This window comes from Pan troglodytes, chromosome 1 (assembly GCF_028858775.2).
Source record: "Pan troglodytes isolate AG18354 chromosome 1, NHGRI_mPanTro3-v2.0_pri, whole genome shotgun sequence".
Lineage (NCBI taxonomy): Eukaryota > Metazoa > Chordata > Mammalia > Primates > Hominidae > Pan > Pan troglodytes.
In genome coordinates, this window is record NC_072398.2 from 30,568,109 (window position 1) to 30,583,497 (window position 15,389).

Genomic DNA, 15,389 nt, shown 5'->3' on the forward strand with positions numbered 1-15,389 from the left:
AGTTGTTCCTTCTCTACACTAGTTATGAGCTGACACTGGAGTAAGACCACCATGGTTTGAATCCTTTGGCCTTACGAAGGTTACATAACCAACTCATGCCTTAATTTCCTCATCTAAAAAAATGCGGGTATTAATAGAATTTACTTTGTTAGGTGGACATTTTATCCATGGAGTTAAAGTGAAGATTAAATGGGTGAATATCTCTAAAGTGCCAAGAACACTGGCTAGTAGATATTATGCACTATCCCAGGAAATTGCAACAGCTGTAAGATACAGATTACTAATTTCAGGAAAAACTTCCTTGCAATGTAGTGAACGCCCCTTTGCTGGAAGCTGTCAAAGAGAAACTGGTTGACAATCTTTCAATAATAGAGTGAAACAGAATAGATCATAGGCCGAGGGCCAGGATACATGATCTCTCAGAACCCATCGAGTCTAGGACTCAAGGCATATGCAGAACCACCTCCCTAATTTTCTCCAAGCTTAAACTACTTCAATATTTGGTCTGAGGGAAGTTGTCTGCAAACCTGACCAATAAACAAAATCCCACACGGCAGTGGCCTGAAAATCTTCCCTATGCAGTTAGTGATGTGTCCCCATTCCTGTTCAACCACATCGCTGAGCACATTGGCTACCTGAACGGTGGAGCTGAGTGACTACCCCCCTTCGTCCTTACACTGAAAATTCTTTGTTAGCCACCCAATGACTGAACAACTGCCAGTTCCTGCTGAAAATATGCCTCGACCTTAGATGGACTATGTTTCCCTTGATGCTAACAATGAAGAGCCTTCACTACTAGAAAAGAAACTATATCGAAATCCTTCTTGTGATACAGCTACCCAGCGTCCATACAGCATATTAAAAACAACAAACCAAACAACTTTATTTTAAAATATATACATAGCTCCAACTAACTGGGGGCAGGCAATTATTTCCACTTAATTTCTAAAACTGATCTGACTAGTTATTAATATGTCACCTATTCATGACCGCAGACACAAATTTTATAAATCCAGTTTGAAAATGATTAATCTAATGGACTTTTCTTGTTTGTTTTCTTTTTTATCTTTTTTAGTACTTGACAATTCTTTCATTACCTACCTATTGAAAACTCTCTTTCTCCTTGACTTAGTGACTCACAAGTCTTACATTCTCCATCCTTTAAACGCACCATCTCTGTTTCCAGCCCTCCCTGCACTCCTCCTGGTGTGGTCATTAGGCTTCTGCTCTTTGCACTCTTCTCCCTGTGAAGTTATCCCTTTGTCTTAACTCCAAATACCATCAGTCTTAAGCAATCTAAAAAGGCTCCTTAGGGAGTGATAGTGACAAAAGGTTTGAGAAGCAATGCTATGCAACATTGCTCCTTTCTTTGGACACCATATTAATGCAGTTCAAAATTGCATATTGTTGTTTTAGCAGTCATATTGCAAGCATGTTGGGTTTAAATAAAACTCATTAGTTTTGCAAAAGAAATTTGATTATTGAGATATGATAAAACAGACAAAAATGCTTTTTTTTAACCTAAAGTAATTGATTTTGCATTGTGACATGTCAATCCATCTTAATGGCTGACATGTGTACTTCCAACGATTGATGAATTGAGGCACTTTTAGCTCTGGCTTTGACCCAGACACCAGTTGGAGAGTTGTGGTTTCAGGATGTCTCCATGCAAAGGCTTCTCCCATGACCCCAACCAAACATGCCTAAAAATAATATCATTCCTACTCACTTTCCACTACTTGAATACTCTTTCTACTCAGATCTCAAAACCCAACTGTCTTTGACTCTTTTCTTCTCATTCATCTTAATAGTTTCCCTGTAGCCAATGAGCTACAATGTCTCACTGACATTTCCCATAAGCCACCACTTCCCTGCCTTTTCCTTGTATTCTCATTTAAACTTTCACAGTCTAAGGTCTGGATTACAACAAAAGTTCAACTGTTCTTGTTGCCTCTGGCCTTCTTCCTCTCAAATCCAGCACATTAGCCTCCTAAAACACAAGTTTTTACTAATTCATTAATTCTTCATCTAATAAATGTTTATTGAGCACCAACCTATATGCCAGGAAGACACTCCAGAGTGGTAGCCACTCAAGAGGTACCCAATAAATCTTTGTGGAAAGTTTGTAAAATTCTTATATTTATTTAGATTTAGTGAAGATTCTTTGAGCAACTTGACACTGCTGATGCTTATTAGAGGGGAGTTGAATCAAATGACCTGGTTTGCAAACTTTCTTAGCATAACAGTGTAACATATTGAAAATTGTTCCTCAGGGGCCACTGTGAGAGCCTCACACTCCATATTAATTCTTCAATGTCCCCTTCCAGTTTGCCATGGTACAAAGGACAAAGTCAAGGGAATGTGAGAGGAATAAAGGTGTTCTTATTCTTGTTATTTATTTGCCTAGCCCATACCTCCACATGGGGTCAGGCTTACAAATGAAAGAAGTATGGAGTTGTTATTTCTTAAGGTTCATCAAAAAAGCCTTTGACCAAAAATATATCACCTTCTGGGCCAACTTCATAGTGAAATTTCACAAGTTATTTTTTGGAATTAAAACATCAAGAGCGCAGCCTAAAATGTTATTAGGGAAACTACATATTAAACCATGGTCTGCCTTTAATTTCTTACTACCCAATAAGCTATGTTCAACAACACTTCAATTATTTGTAGTCTCTTGCACATCTTCACTTTCTTTTCATTCCTGCTGCTGCCATGTGAGGTCAGGCTCCACAAGGACTAGCATGCAGATTTGTGCAGGTTGAACACTGAACATCTCCAGGGAGTACCATTACCATAGACTACAAAACAACCTATACTTCTCAATCAGCCTTTTCTTCTTTCATTTCTATTGTAGTTTAAACAAAATTTACTTACCTAGCATAATGTATATACAGTATTTGTATAAAGTATAAGGCCCTTCTTTTCCAAACAGAATTTCCATAATATAAAACTTCAGTCCTCTTATTCCATATAGCTCCACTTGCTGTTCACCTACTGGTCTCATGTTGAACATGATGACATTTGATCAATCAGTTCCTCTAACCCAAATATTCTTTCCTTCTCTTTGTTCTCTCCCAGTTCACATCTGTCCTCTAAGTCCTAGTTTAAATCCTGTCTCTTCCCATAAAACCTTCCCAAACTATTCCAGCTCAATGTTCTCTCTCTGCTGTACTCTTCCAACAAATGCCATACAGTCTACTTATTTCACATGTCTTTTGCAGAATTAATTTTTATGTACGTATTTTCTTTTAAAGAAATTGCAAACTGATCAATGACAGAAGCATGATTTGCTATTATTTATATGTTTTTTATTAAAAACCAGACAATGTTGATATTGAGAAAATTCAGTGAGCTGCACATTTAAAAGCATCTTTCTGTGTGCATAATATAATTCAATAATTTAGGCCGGGCATGGTGGCTCACACCTCTAATACCAGCACTTTGGGAGGCAGAGGCGGGTGGATCACTTGAGGTCAGGAGTTTGAGACCACTCTGGCCAACACAGCAAAACCCTATCTCTATTTAAAAAAAATAGAAAAAGAATTAGCTGGGTGTCGTGGCACATGCCTGTGGTCCAAGATACTTGGAAGGCTGAGGCAGGAGAATTGCTTGAACCCAGGAGGCAGAGGCTGCAGTGAGCTGAGATCATGCCACTGCACTCCAGCCTGGGCAACAGAGTAATATGTCTCAAAAAAAAAAAAATCAACAATTTAACAAATAGAACAATGTTCTCTTACCATGTGATGGTGTCTCCCAAGAGTTAATGTGTTGGAGAGAATATTTCTGCCTTCATGAATGAACTAATATCACTATCACCAGAGGGTTTATTATCACAAAAGTGGCTTCGTTATAAAAGTGAGCTCTCTTTGGCTCTCTTGCTTTTGCCTTCTTCACCACAATATGCCCTCTGCCTTACTATGACACAGTAAAAGGCCTTCACCAGATGCCAGCACAGTGCTCTTGGATTTTCCATCCTCTAGAACCATGAGCTAAATAAACTTACTTTCCTTATAAATTACCCAGTCTATGGGATACTATTGTAGTAACAGAAAACAGACTAAGACAAATACATATAACTGATACCAAGTAACTGATTGTTAGTTCAAGTCAATGGAATAAATATGAAGGCATCTAACACAGAATTGAGAACATTCAATTGAAGTGGATATGAGACTCATGAATTGAACATAAAAACTTTTTGAATATTAATTATTGCTAGGAGGACAATATCACTTGAACTGCTAAATTGGAAAAGTTAGATAGATAATGGGAAAATTTATTGCAAAAATATTTGTTGAGTATCTACTATGTACAAGTTCTGTTCTAGGCCCGGAACAAAATATCCATAATTAATGGCCCTCATGGAACTCACAGCTAATGGAGACTTGTGACACTATATGTTACAGAGTTTCAATCAATAACTGTCTTTGAGTTCAGCCAAATTGTGTATTCAGACATTCACAGTTATCATTGAGAAAGTTAGAAGTTTTAAGCCAGTTTTATAAAATTTGTAAGGGTTTAAACTAAAATTTGCAGTATAACAACATAAGGAACAAAAAGTAACATCTTGATTGCTATTCAGAACTGTTCTAATTTATGAGAACTGAAGGAAACCATTGGCTTCCAAGGACAGATTTGAAGCTGCCAAATATGGAAGAACCTAGATTCTCATTGCACCTCAGACTCAAACTGGCTGTGAGACCCTGGGGAAGTCACCCAATCTCTCTGAGCCATATTTCTCTCTACGTAAAATGAGGATACTGGACTACATAATCTCAAAGAGAACTTCTATTTCTAGTGTTCTAGGAGTCTTTGTTTGCTGTGGGCTGGCATTTACTATAAGACTGCTCTGTCTTGGATCTCACTCATTAGAAGTTAATAGGGAGCCAAAAAATCATCCACCTTGAAGATGAGATTTCCCAGGCAGTCAGGCAATGTGTGTCCATCAAGGGCAAAAGACTGTGCTTTCTCCTCTACAACATGCTTCTCTCTATCAAATTTGATAGACAACGTTTGACAGAGATAGTTTTGAATGCCTAAAAGTAAGAATATGCACATCTTATTTCTACAGTCTCCTGAGGTGGTTCCAAGGTGCCCCTATGGCTACCGTTTGAAGAAGATCAAAAAGTGCTTATAACACTTGTGGCATCATTTTCAGGGGTTTTCTGTGCACCCTCAGCAGCAAAGACATGGCAGGGCCCATCTTCAGTGGTGGACATGCTGGTGCCAGGACTGTCACAAATGCCCAAGTACACAGTTCTACAGAGACACTTTGAACCAAGGGGGAAGCACAGGGCCTGACAAGGCTATGGGGAATGCCCCCATATAACTCCCCTGTATTTGAAAAACAGAGATGCAAAAATTGAAACTTCTGCTCATAAGTTGGCAGCAGACCTGTGGGAAAAGTTTTGGATGGAAGGAAAGCCAGTGAATATTGATCTTTTGGCTCTGCCTTTTCATAAAAGGCAAAAATGACTCTTCTCTTAATGAAGGATGGCTGGGAGAAGCTTAGAAGATGCACTGATTTGGTTTCATTCTAGTCAGTTTATCTAAACCAGATCCAAATGATCTAAGACTTTCTGGGTTATAAAATGGGACTGGAATTCTTAGGGCAGACATGTACAATTTCCAAGGCTCCCTATTTCTTGTCATCCTTTCAGCAGTGTGGTGCCAGCAAAAACCAGCTAATAGACTCTTATGATCCAAAATTAATTTGGAAAAAAAAATAACCGGCCAGAATTTTTTAACCTAAAAAACAGGGCGGCAATTTAGGTTGGATTTGCATTTTCGGCAAAGGTTCACATTAGTCTTATTTTTATGTTTGTGGATTCACTCAGGTCTAATCTTAATAAGAACAGTTTTAGAGGCCTGGGCAGATTTTGAATGACTGATGGGCACCAATAAAGCTGGAAGAGTGCTAGGGTCCACTGGTAGTTCCGGGAGACTCATTTTAATCACTTCCTTAAACACCCAGGTTTCTACCTAAAAGTGGGTACCTTCCTCCTTAATTACCCTCCTCTTTGGAAAAGGTGAAACTGAAAGAATAGGCTTTTGTTAATAAGATTTATTTTTACTAACCCTGAAAAGGTTTAACTTATACTGTGGAGCCTACCCTGACTCTAATTCATTTTATTCTTTTGCTTCTCTGAACTACAATATTTACCACACACTTTACTTTTAAAATTGGTAATATCACTCTTTTTGTGCCCTTATAGTCACATAAGAGACAGGCTAATAGAAACAAATTGATCCAAGTTTGTGTTTAGTAAGATAAACGTTAGATAGCAAGATGAAGCTTAGGTAGTTAAGATGAAGATAGGTAGTTTGCTTCTTTCAGCTATAATATTTGCCAGAAATTTTACTTTTAAAATTGGCAATATCACTTTTTGTAGCTTATAGTGACATGAGAGATAGGCTAATAGAAATAAATAATCCAAGTTTGTAGTTTAGCAAAATGAAGCTTAGGTAGTTAAAATTAACATTCAATTTGAAATTCATGTTCAATTGACATACAACTCATTTCATTACATTTACTAACCATGATTTTCATAAAAGTTAAATCAGTTAACTTTTAAATTATGTTCAAACAATAATCTACTAATTAAGTTGTTAATGTTTTAAAGAGAGGCATGGATTTATTTTTGATTTTTAAAATAACATCTTTAAGCCAATACTTATGTTAATTCCCAGTTCAGTTTCTTCTAAAATATTTCCACTCTGATAACAAATTGGGGCATACAAATTTGGTAAGATTATTTTTTATTTTTAAAAACTTAAATGTGAAATGGTGTGATTTATATTAATAAAGATATACCAGTTAAAATATAATTTTTCATTGGTACACATAGTAGCTAGTTTATTTTATTTTTGTTTTTTTCAAGACGGATTCTTGCTCTGTCATACAGGCTGGAGAGCAGTGGCACAATCTTAGCTCACTGCAACCTCCGCCTCCTGGGTTCAAGCAATTCTCCTACCTCAGCCTCCTGAGTAGCTGGGATTACAGGTGCCCAACACCATACCTGGTTAATTCTTGTATTTTTAGTAAAGATGGGGTTTCACCATGTTGGTCAGGCTGGTCTCAAACTCCTGACCTTGTGATCCGCCCACCTCGGCCTCCCAAAGTGCTGGGATTACAGGTGTGAGCCACTGTGTCCGGCCCAGTAGCTAGTTTATTTTTAATCACATTAAAATAGCATTTAAATGATATATATTTAAATTAATCTTAAAACAACCATCCTGATATACCTAGGACCTACCTACATTTTAGTTACATCTTAATTATCAACCAGATCAAATATAAGTTATCTGTCTTTGTGGAATCAATAAAACTATGCTAAGACTATACTTTCAGGGATTATTTCAGATAAACTTCTAGAGTTTCTCTGAACCTGTAGAGCACCAGAAACCATGAAAAGAGGGTGTAGCATTCTCTCCTGCGTGTGAGGCCGGCTCTTGGTGCTACCTCACTGAAACTGCCATTGCCACTGATGATCATTCTTCTCTTACTCTGAGAGAGAAAGAGAGAGAGAATACAGTCTGAGTGGTTCTCATTTTTTTTTTTTTTTGAGACGGAGTCTCGCTCTGTTGCCCAGGCTGGAGTGCAGTGGCATAATCTTGGCTCACTGCAAGCTCCATCTCCCAGGTTCACGCCATTCTCCTGCCTCAGCCTCCCGAGTAGATGGGACTACAGGCGCCCACGACCACGCCCAGCTAATTTTTTGTAGTTTTAGTAGAGACGTCATTTCACCGTGTTAGCCAGGATGGTCTCAATCTCCTGACCACGTGATCCACCTGCCTCAGCCTCCCAAAGTGCTGGGATTACTGGTGTGAGCCACCGCGCCCTGCCTGAGTGGTTTTTATTTTAAAAATAAAATTAAATAAGTAAATAAATACAACTTTTTGTCTACTTTATAGAAAATCTAGTTCTATTGACAAATTCATACCTATATCTTTAATATACATACACATATCCACATATGCATACACACACACGCACACACACACACACCCCACACACACCAATTAGTAAAACTCAAGAGACTGTTGCTTTCTCAATGGTTTATACTCAATATTCCCTAATCAAGTGAGGCTTTGGCATAAAGCACGAATCTCAAGATATCATTCCAAAATATGCAGGAAAACAATAAGAAAATAGGTATGTAAATATTTATTTACCTAAATATGTAAATATTTATATTTATTATAAAGCTGCTTAAATATTGAAACCTCAGAATTTTGTGCTATAAAGTACAGAAAAGGTAGTTAACCATGTATTCTTGTTGTTTATTTTAACGCATTCCTTCATTCTCTGGACTATATTTTTGAGCAGTTTTTGTGTCAACTGATAAATTGTATTAAACTTCACAGGTATCAGGATGTCAACTTAGCCATTTCCAGAATTTTTAGATCAGCTCACTTTTTGAAAAGGCTCTGTAGCTATTGCCCCATAATTGGTTGTTTCGAAAGGATTCCAGAAGTCACTCTCTTAGTTTGCTTGGACTGCTGTAACAAAATATATTAGACTGGGTAATTTATAAATAATTATAAATTTGTTGCTTACAGTTCTGGGAGCTGCAAAATCCAACATTAAGGCACCAGCAGATCTGGTGTCTGGTGAAAACTCATTCCTCATTGTTGGAGCACAACAGGGCAGAAGGGTGAAAGGGTAAATAAGCTCCCACAGGCCTCTTTATAAAGGCATTAATTTCATTCATAAGGTCTCATGACCTAGTCACCTCTCAAAGCCTCCACCTCTTAATAACAACACATTGTGGAGTAGATTTGAACATACAAATTTTGAAGAGACACAAGCATTCAGACCATAGCTTCCCACCCCTGGGCCCCCAAAATTTATGTCCTTCTCACATACAAAATACATTAATTCCATCCCAATAGCAATAGCCTTAAATGTCTAATTTGTTCCAGCATCAGCTCGGAAATCTAAAGTCCAGAGTCTTATCTGAATATCATCTAAATATGATACGTGTGAGACTCAAGGTACAATGCATTCTGAGGCGAATTGCTTTCCAGCTGTGAACATGTGAAATTAAACAAGTTATGTGCTTCCAAACTACAATGGTGGGACTGGCATAGGATAGACATTCCCACTCCTAAAGGGACAAACAGGGAGGAAGAAAGGGATAGCTGGTCCTAAGCAAGTTCAAACCTCAACAGGGCAAACAACATTGAATACTGAAGTCTTGAGAAACGTCTTCTCTGACTCCTTGCCCTGCCTTCTGGACACATTGGGGTAGGAGTTGGGCCTCCAAGGCTCCAGGTGGCCCCACCTCCATTACTTTACTAGGCAAAGCCCACACTGCAGCTCTCACAGGTTGGAGTTCAGTGCCTGCAGCTCTCTGAGGCTAGAATTGCATGGTTGTGGCTTTATGAGAATGGGGTTATGGGGGAAGCCCTGCATTCCCAGTTCCACTAGGCATTGTCCTAGTAAGGGCTCTCTGCAGTTGCCCTACCCTCATGGCTCCACTAGGCATTGGAGCCTGGTGAAGGCTGTCTGTGGTGGCCACACTCCCGTGGCAGTTCTCTGCCTGTACCATCAAGCTCTCTGGGTCATTCTTTGAAATCTTGATGGCTCCAAGTGGCCCCACCTCCATGACTTTGCTAAGCAAAGCCCACAGCCACACGCCCACAACCAGTGTGCTCTGTGACTGGTGGAGATGACACTGCATGGACACCACCAAGATTACCACTTGGAGGAGCAGCCAAGACTGCACCTGTGCCCACTACAGCTGAACCCGAGGTGACCGAGGAGAAACGCAAGGAGCAGCACCTTGGGGCAGTGCAAGGCAGTGAACCGCAAATGTCCATAGATACCCTGGGACCCTTTTTTGAAATCGTTCTGCTCCAAAGGCCTTGGCGTTCTAGGCCTATAATGAGCAGGGCAGTTCTGACAATCTCTGAAATGCCTTTGGGATTATTCTCTGATTGTCTTGATGAATAACAGCTGGCTTCCTTATATCTATAGTAATCCTCTTATCAAATGTCTGCTTGATCATACCTTTGGTGTTCTCTCCTGAACACATTTTATCATTTTTTACAGGCTGAGAATTTTTCAAAGTTTTAATTTCTGCTTCCCTGTTAATTATAAATTCCATCTTTAATTCATTTCTCTCTTCTCACATTTTACTGTCAAGAGAAGCCATGCTATACCCTCAACACTTTGCTTAGCTATTTCTTCTGCCAAATATTGTATTTCATCACTTGGAAGTTTTACCTTCCACAAAGCACTAAGACATGGACAAAATGTAGCCAAGTTCATTGCCACTTTATACCAAGGATCACCTTTCCTTCAGTTTTCAGTAACATGGTCTTTATTTCTGTCTGAGACCTCATCAGAATGGCCTTTAGGGTCCATATTGTTTATGACCACTTGGGTAATTTCTAAGAGGACTGAAGTCTCTTCTACAACTCTCTTATTCTGAGCCTCCACCAGAACTGTCCTTAATCCTCCATTCACAGAAATGTAGGTTTTTTCTAGTATGCACCTCCAAACTCTTTCAAACCCTTTTCATTACCCAGTTCCAAAGCCACTTCCACATTTTAGGTATTTGTTACAGCAGCACCTCACTTCTGTCTCAGTCTGTTCAGGCTATTATAACAAAATACTCCAGCTAGGGAATTTATAAACAACAGAAATGTGTTGCTCACAGTTCTTACCATGGGAAGTCTACATTAAGAGCAAAGTGCCAGCAGATTCGATGTCTGCAGAGGGCCTGTTCCTCGTAGGTAGTGCCTTCTGTGTGCTTACATTGTGAAGGAGTAAACAAGTTCCTTCAGGTCTGTTTTATAAGGGCACTAATCTCATTCATGAGGGCAGAGCCTCACAAGGGCCCCACCTCCCAAAGGCCCCATCTCTTAATATCAACACTTTAGGGATTTGATTTCAATATGTAAATGTTGGAGGAACACAAACATTCAGATCGTATCAGTCACCTAAGACCACTGTAGATTTTTTAATGGTAAGCATTGTTTCCTCTTTAGGGCGGTTAGAATCTTCCTTTATACTTGAAGCTTCTGAATATGTATTTACACACATTTTATTATGTGAATCTCTGTTTACTAATACAGGCCAAGAAGGTAAACCTATTAGTATCACATAATATTTTATATCTAGGAAGGTTTCTTTGTGTTTTTTATGTCTTTGTTTCTGAATAAAAATACTTATTATTCAGGAGTTGGATCTCCATGAATTGTGCTTCATATGTGCTAACAGTTCTCTCATATTTTTATCTTTATGCTGATTTATTCTGATTTCTGAGATTGTTTCTAAGTTTATTGTTTAATTCATTCTTTAAATTTTCTGTTGTATTGAGTCTGTTTTTTCCTATTTTAGACATATTTTACTTTCATTAGTGTTTTTGTTTTGAAAAAATTCTTATCTCAGCCCGTTTCAAAATACATGTCCTCATTGAGAACAAGATGTTTTCTAAATACTTCTTATACCTCATTAAATAAACCTATTTAGGAGGAAGCAGACTTCTGAGTAACTAATGCTTTGCTCTTCTCTCTTGTTGCAAAACATTTTCAATGTCTCATATTTTTCTGTTTACTCATTCTTGAGTAACGTAATGAACATGCTCTGAAATGCTGGTTTAAAACCCTCATTCGATATTGTTTTCATATATAGAAAAATACTTAGGCCTGGTGTTGAAAAACAATACATTTAAAGGACTTTACTCTCACCAATGCCTACCTGTTGGCCATTGACCTCCATGCCAATCTATAGCTGGAGAGCAAATTGTTGCCCAGTGGGTTCCAAACAAACACAAAATCCTTCACCAGAGCAGAGGTCTTTATTCTCATCTTTTAAGCCATGCAAATAGATTCAGCCTGAATTCCAAAAGTAGTAAAAGAAAGATAGGAGAAGCATGCAAGTGTCAAGCTCCTGTTGCCATAGGAGAGAGTTCCTATGCTTTTCATTGTCCCCTATGCCTTACTACAAAGACGATTTATGATGAAGTTTGTAAGGCTTAAACTTCAAGGTCTCTCACTTGCACGAGGCCCTTGCAATGTCTGTGAGAGTCTCTAACAAAGTGATTAACATGGTCAAATATTTTTGTAAAATTTGTAAAACTTAGATACTTTATCCACTCAATCTTCCTGTACATCAGGTGACTATGAAGTAGCCATAGTCACCTGAGATCCTAATAAAAAATTAAGTTTGAGATAAATTTAGTTTGCTTTTGGTGGAATATATTTGTGTGGCTCACAGACACTTTCCTAAACAGTTAAATCATTGCTAGCCATGCACCAAGACGGTGAATGACTTGGGAATAAACCCCACATCACTCCTAAACAGAGGTCAAACCTTTGTTAGCTCTCAAATTACTATATCACAGGAAAGGTGGAGTTCCTTCTATAGCTTACAGTTGGTAACTTCCTCAAACTCTTAGGGATTTAGAGGAGCTCACACTCACTTTTGCTATTGGTTCTTCCTGAATATTAACAATCTCTGTTTACTTTAAAGAAAATGTACTCCATATGTTTCAGAATCATTTGTGCTTAAATCACCACATGGGAGACATAAATATTCAATATACACATGTAGAAATGTTTTTAGATGTGGAAGAGACTACTTTTATTTTTAAAATGAATAGTTCTTGTCTTGATCTCTGAAGGGGAAAAAAGAAAAAAAGATTCTTTCCCAGGTGTGGCTGTTCATTCTACAGGTGACTCAGGCTCTGGGAAGGTGTCCTCCCATTGACCTTGAGTCATTATAGCAACTATTCTAGCTACAGCTGTACAACAAGTTAATTTAGCAGGAAGGAGTTCAGCCTCTTCCATGCTCTTTAGCCCCATTCAAGACCAAGGCATCATGTCTTCTGTGTCTTAATCCAAGGCCAGGAACCATACAGTTGGCCTAAAAGTAGTGAGACTCTGTTCTTCTCCTGACTCTTATACTAGGCAGCCATTCGACTTTGAAGAAGCAATCTACTGAGATTCAGCCTGTTCAATCACATAGGAATGATGTAGATACTTCCATCTTAATCTTTTTAATGTATATATTGAGAAAATAAAATAAGCTTTTTTGGGGGAGGGGGCGGGGTAACGGAGTCTCGCTCTGTGCCCAGGCTGGAGTGCAGTGGCGTGATCTCGGCTCACTGCAAGCTCCGCCTCCCGGGTTCACGTCATTCTCCTGCCTCGGCCTCCTGAGTAGCTGGGACTACAGGCACCTGCCACCACGCTGGGCTATTTTTTTGTATTTTTAGTAGAGACGGGGTTCACCATGTTAGCCAGGATGGTCTCCATCTCCTGACATCATGATCCGCCTGCCTCGGCCTCCCAAAGTACTGGGATTACAGGCGTGAGCCACTGCACCCGGCCCCGAGAAAATAAACATTTTTTTAAAAGAGCAAGGCCAGGTGTGATGGCTCACACCTGTAATCCTAGCAGTTTGGGAGGCTGAGGCAAGAGGTTCACTTGAGCCCAGGAGTTTGAGACCAGCCTGGGAAACATGGTGATACTCCATCTCTACAAAAAATACAAAAATTAGCCGGGCTTGGTGGCATGCACCTGTAGTTCCAGCTACTCAGGGGCCTGAGGGTGGGAGACTCGCTTGAGTCCAGGAGGTTGAGGCGGCTGTGAGCCGTGATCAAGCCACTTTACTACAGCCTGGGTGACAGAGTGAGACCCTGTTTCAAAAATAAAGGGGCAAAAGGCAAAACAATTTCTATCTCCCTTATATGGTTTTCTAGTACATTTCAATAACGATAATAATAAGGCTCAATAAGCGTTTATGGATGGAATGCCACTTCAAGGAGAAGCTAACACTCAAACTTGCAAGAGAATAGTTCTGATACACAAACAACAGCATAAAGGTCCTAGCAGTCATAGAATGAAGCCCCAGGAGACCCACTGCTCACACCCAGCTGCCTTTACCCCCACCTTGGATTAGTCTTATTCTCATTTAGTGCTGTGTCACTCCACAGGACATAAATGGATCTGGCCCTTGGTGAGGTTTCACCTTTCTCCTAACACCTAGCACAGCCTCATTTATTCATGCTTGCCAAGCAGAAAGGTGGTGTAGCCCTCTGTGCCTTTTAGTGCTAGGGATATAACCACACGGAGATCCAGACGGATAAATTCTGCTTGACATCACTTAAATTTCTCAAAGGCACCAAAAATCAATATATCAAAAATGAACTCTTGATCCTCCCCTAAATTCTAGCTTTCTCCCAGTGTTTTCTATCCCAGAATATGTGACCCCCATCTATCACCTTGAGAGAAAGCCACAATCATATAGATCTCCTTTCCTCAAAACCCATACTTCATCACCAGATCCTGTTGGCTTTGCCCCATATATAATTCTAAAATAGTCTTTCCCCAAACATTTTCAGGGTCCAGAGCAAGGGAACACATACCATAAGTAGAAATAATTTAAAGGTATAAATAAAGTGAACAAGTTGTTAGGAAAGATAGTTCTATTTTTCCGCCTTGACAAACCCATCTTCATAATGATGAGGAAAGCAGGGTTCAAATAAAAAATTCTCCATCTCCTTGGAGTTCTGTGCCCTTAATTAGTTACTGGGGATTGCTGGACCACATGTCATAGATGGCAGATGACAGGATACCCCTTATTGTCCCATCCTAGCTCCAAGAGACCTACTGCGAGGGATCTTGTGGACATACACACGGGCACTCAGGCTACATGTCCAAGTTCTTCAAGCTCTCTTCACAGCCTCTGTACATAGCTGCTGCTGGTTGCCTACTAAGTCTGTTCAAGCTGCTATAATAAAATTCCATAAACTAAGTGGCTTATAACAACAGAAATGCATTTCTCACAGTTCTGGAACCTGAAAGGTCTAAGATCAAGGTGCCAGCAGATTCAGGGTCTGGCGAGACCTGCTTTCTGGTTCTTACAAGGTATCTCATTATGTCTTCACATGATGAAAGGGACAAAACAGTTTTCTGGGGGCCTCTTTTATAAAGGCACTAATCTCATTAATGAGGGCTCCACCCCTGTGATCTAAATATATCCCAAAGGCCCCACTTCCTAATAATATTATGTTGTGATTAGATTTTCAACATGTGAATTTGGAGGATGTAGACATTCAGACCATAGCAGACACTCTGGAGGCTAGGGCCAAATACATACTGGGGACCAGAGAGTGTTCTAGAAGCAGGGCGGGGAGGGTGGCTTTCTGTGAGTTAATTCTGTTGGGAGTGGTAACAGGCAGAAATAGACCAGAATGAGGCCCTGTGAAGTGAAAGGGCCAGGTAGGGCTCCCTTTCCTGTCTAGGGATATTCCTCAGTTCTATTCATTGTCCTTTCCTTCCACTGCCACCATCTTGGGCTCTTGCCTAAACTACTTCCATAGCCTCCTAATTAATCTCTGAACATCAACTTTGTCTCTGCAGTACATTCTTCA

General features: G+C 39.5%; 1 non-coding gene across 1 annotated transcript; it reads left to right on the plus strand.

Moving 5' to 3' along the window:
* The first annotated feature begins 7,338 nt into the window (after positions 1-7,338).
* Positions 7,339-7,548, plus strand: LOC112206924 (small nucleolar RNA U3). The gene has a single exon (XR_002941408.2). It is a non-coding gene; the product is annotated as a small nucleolar RNA U3 (small nucleolar RNA).
* Positions 7,549-15,389: the final 7,841 nt, after the last annotated feature.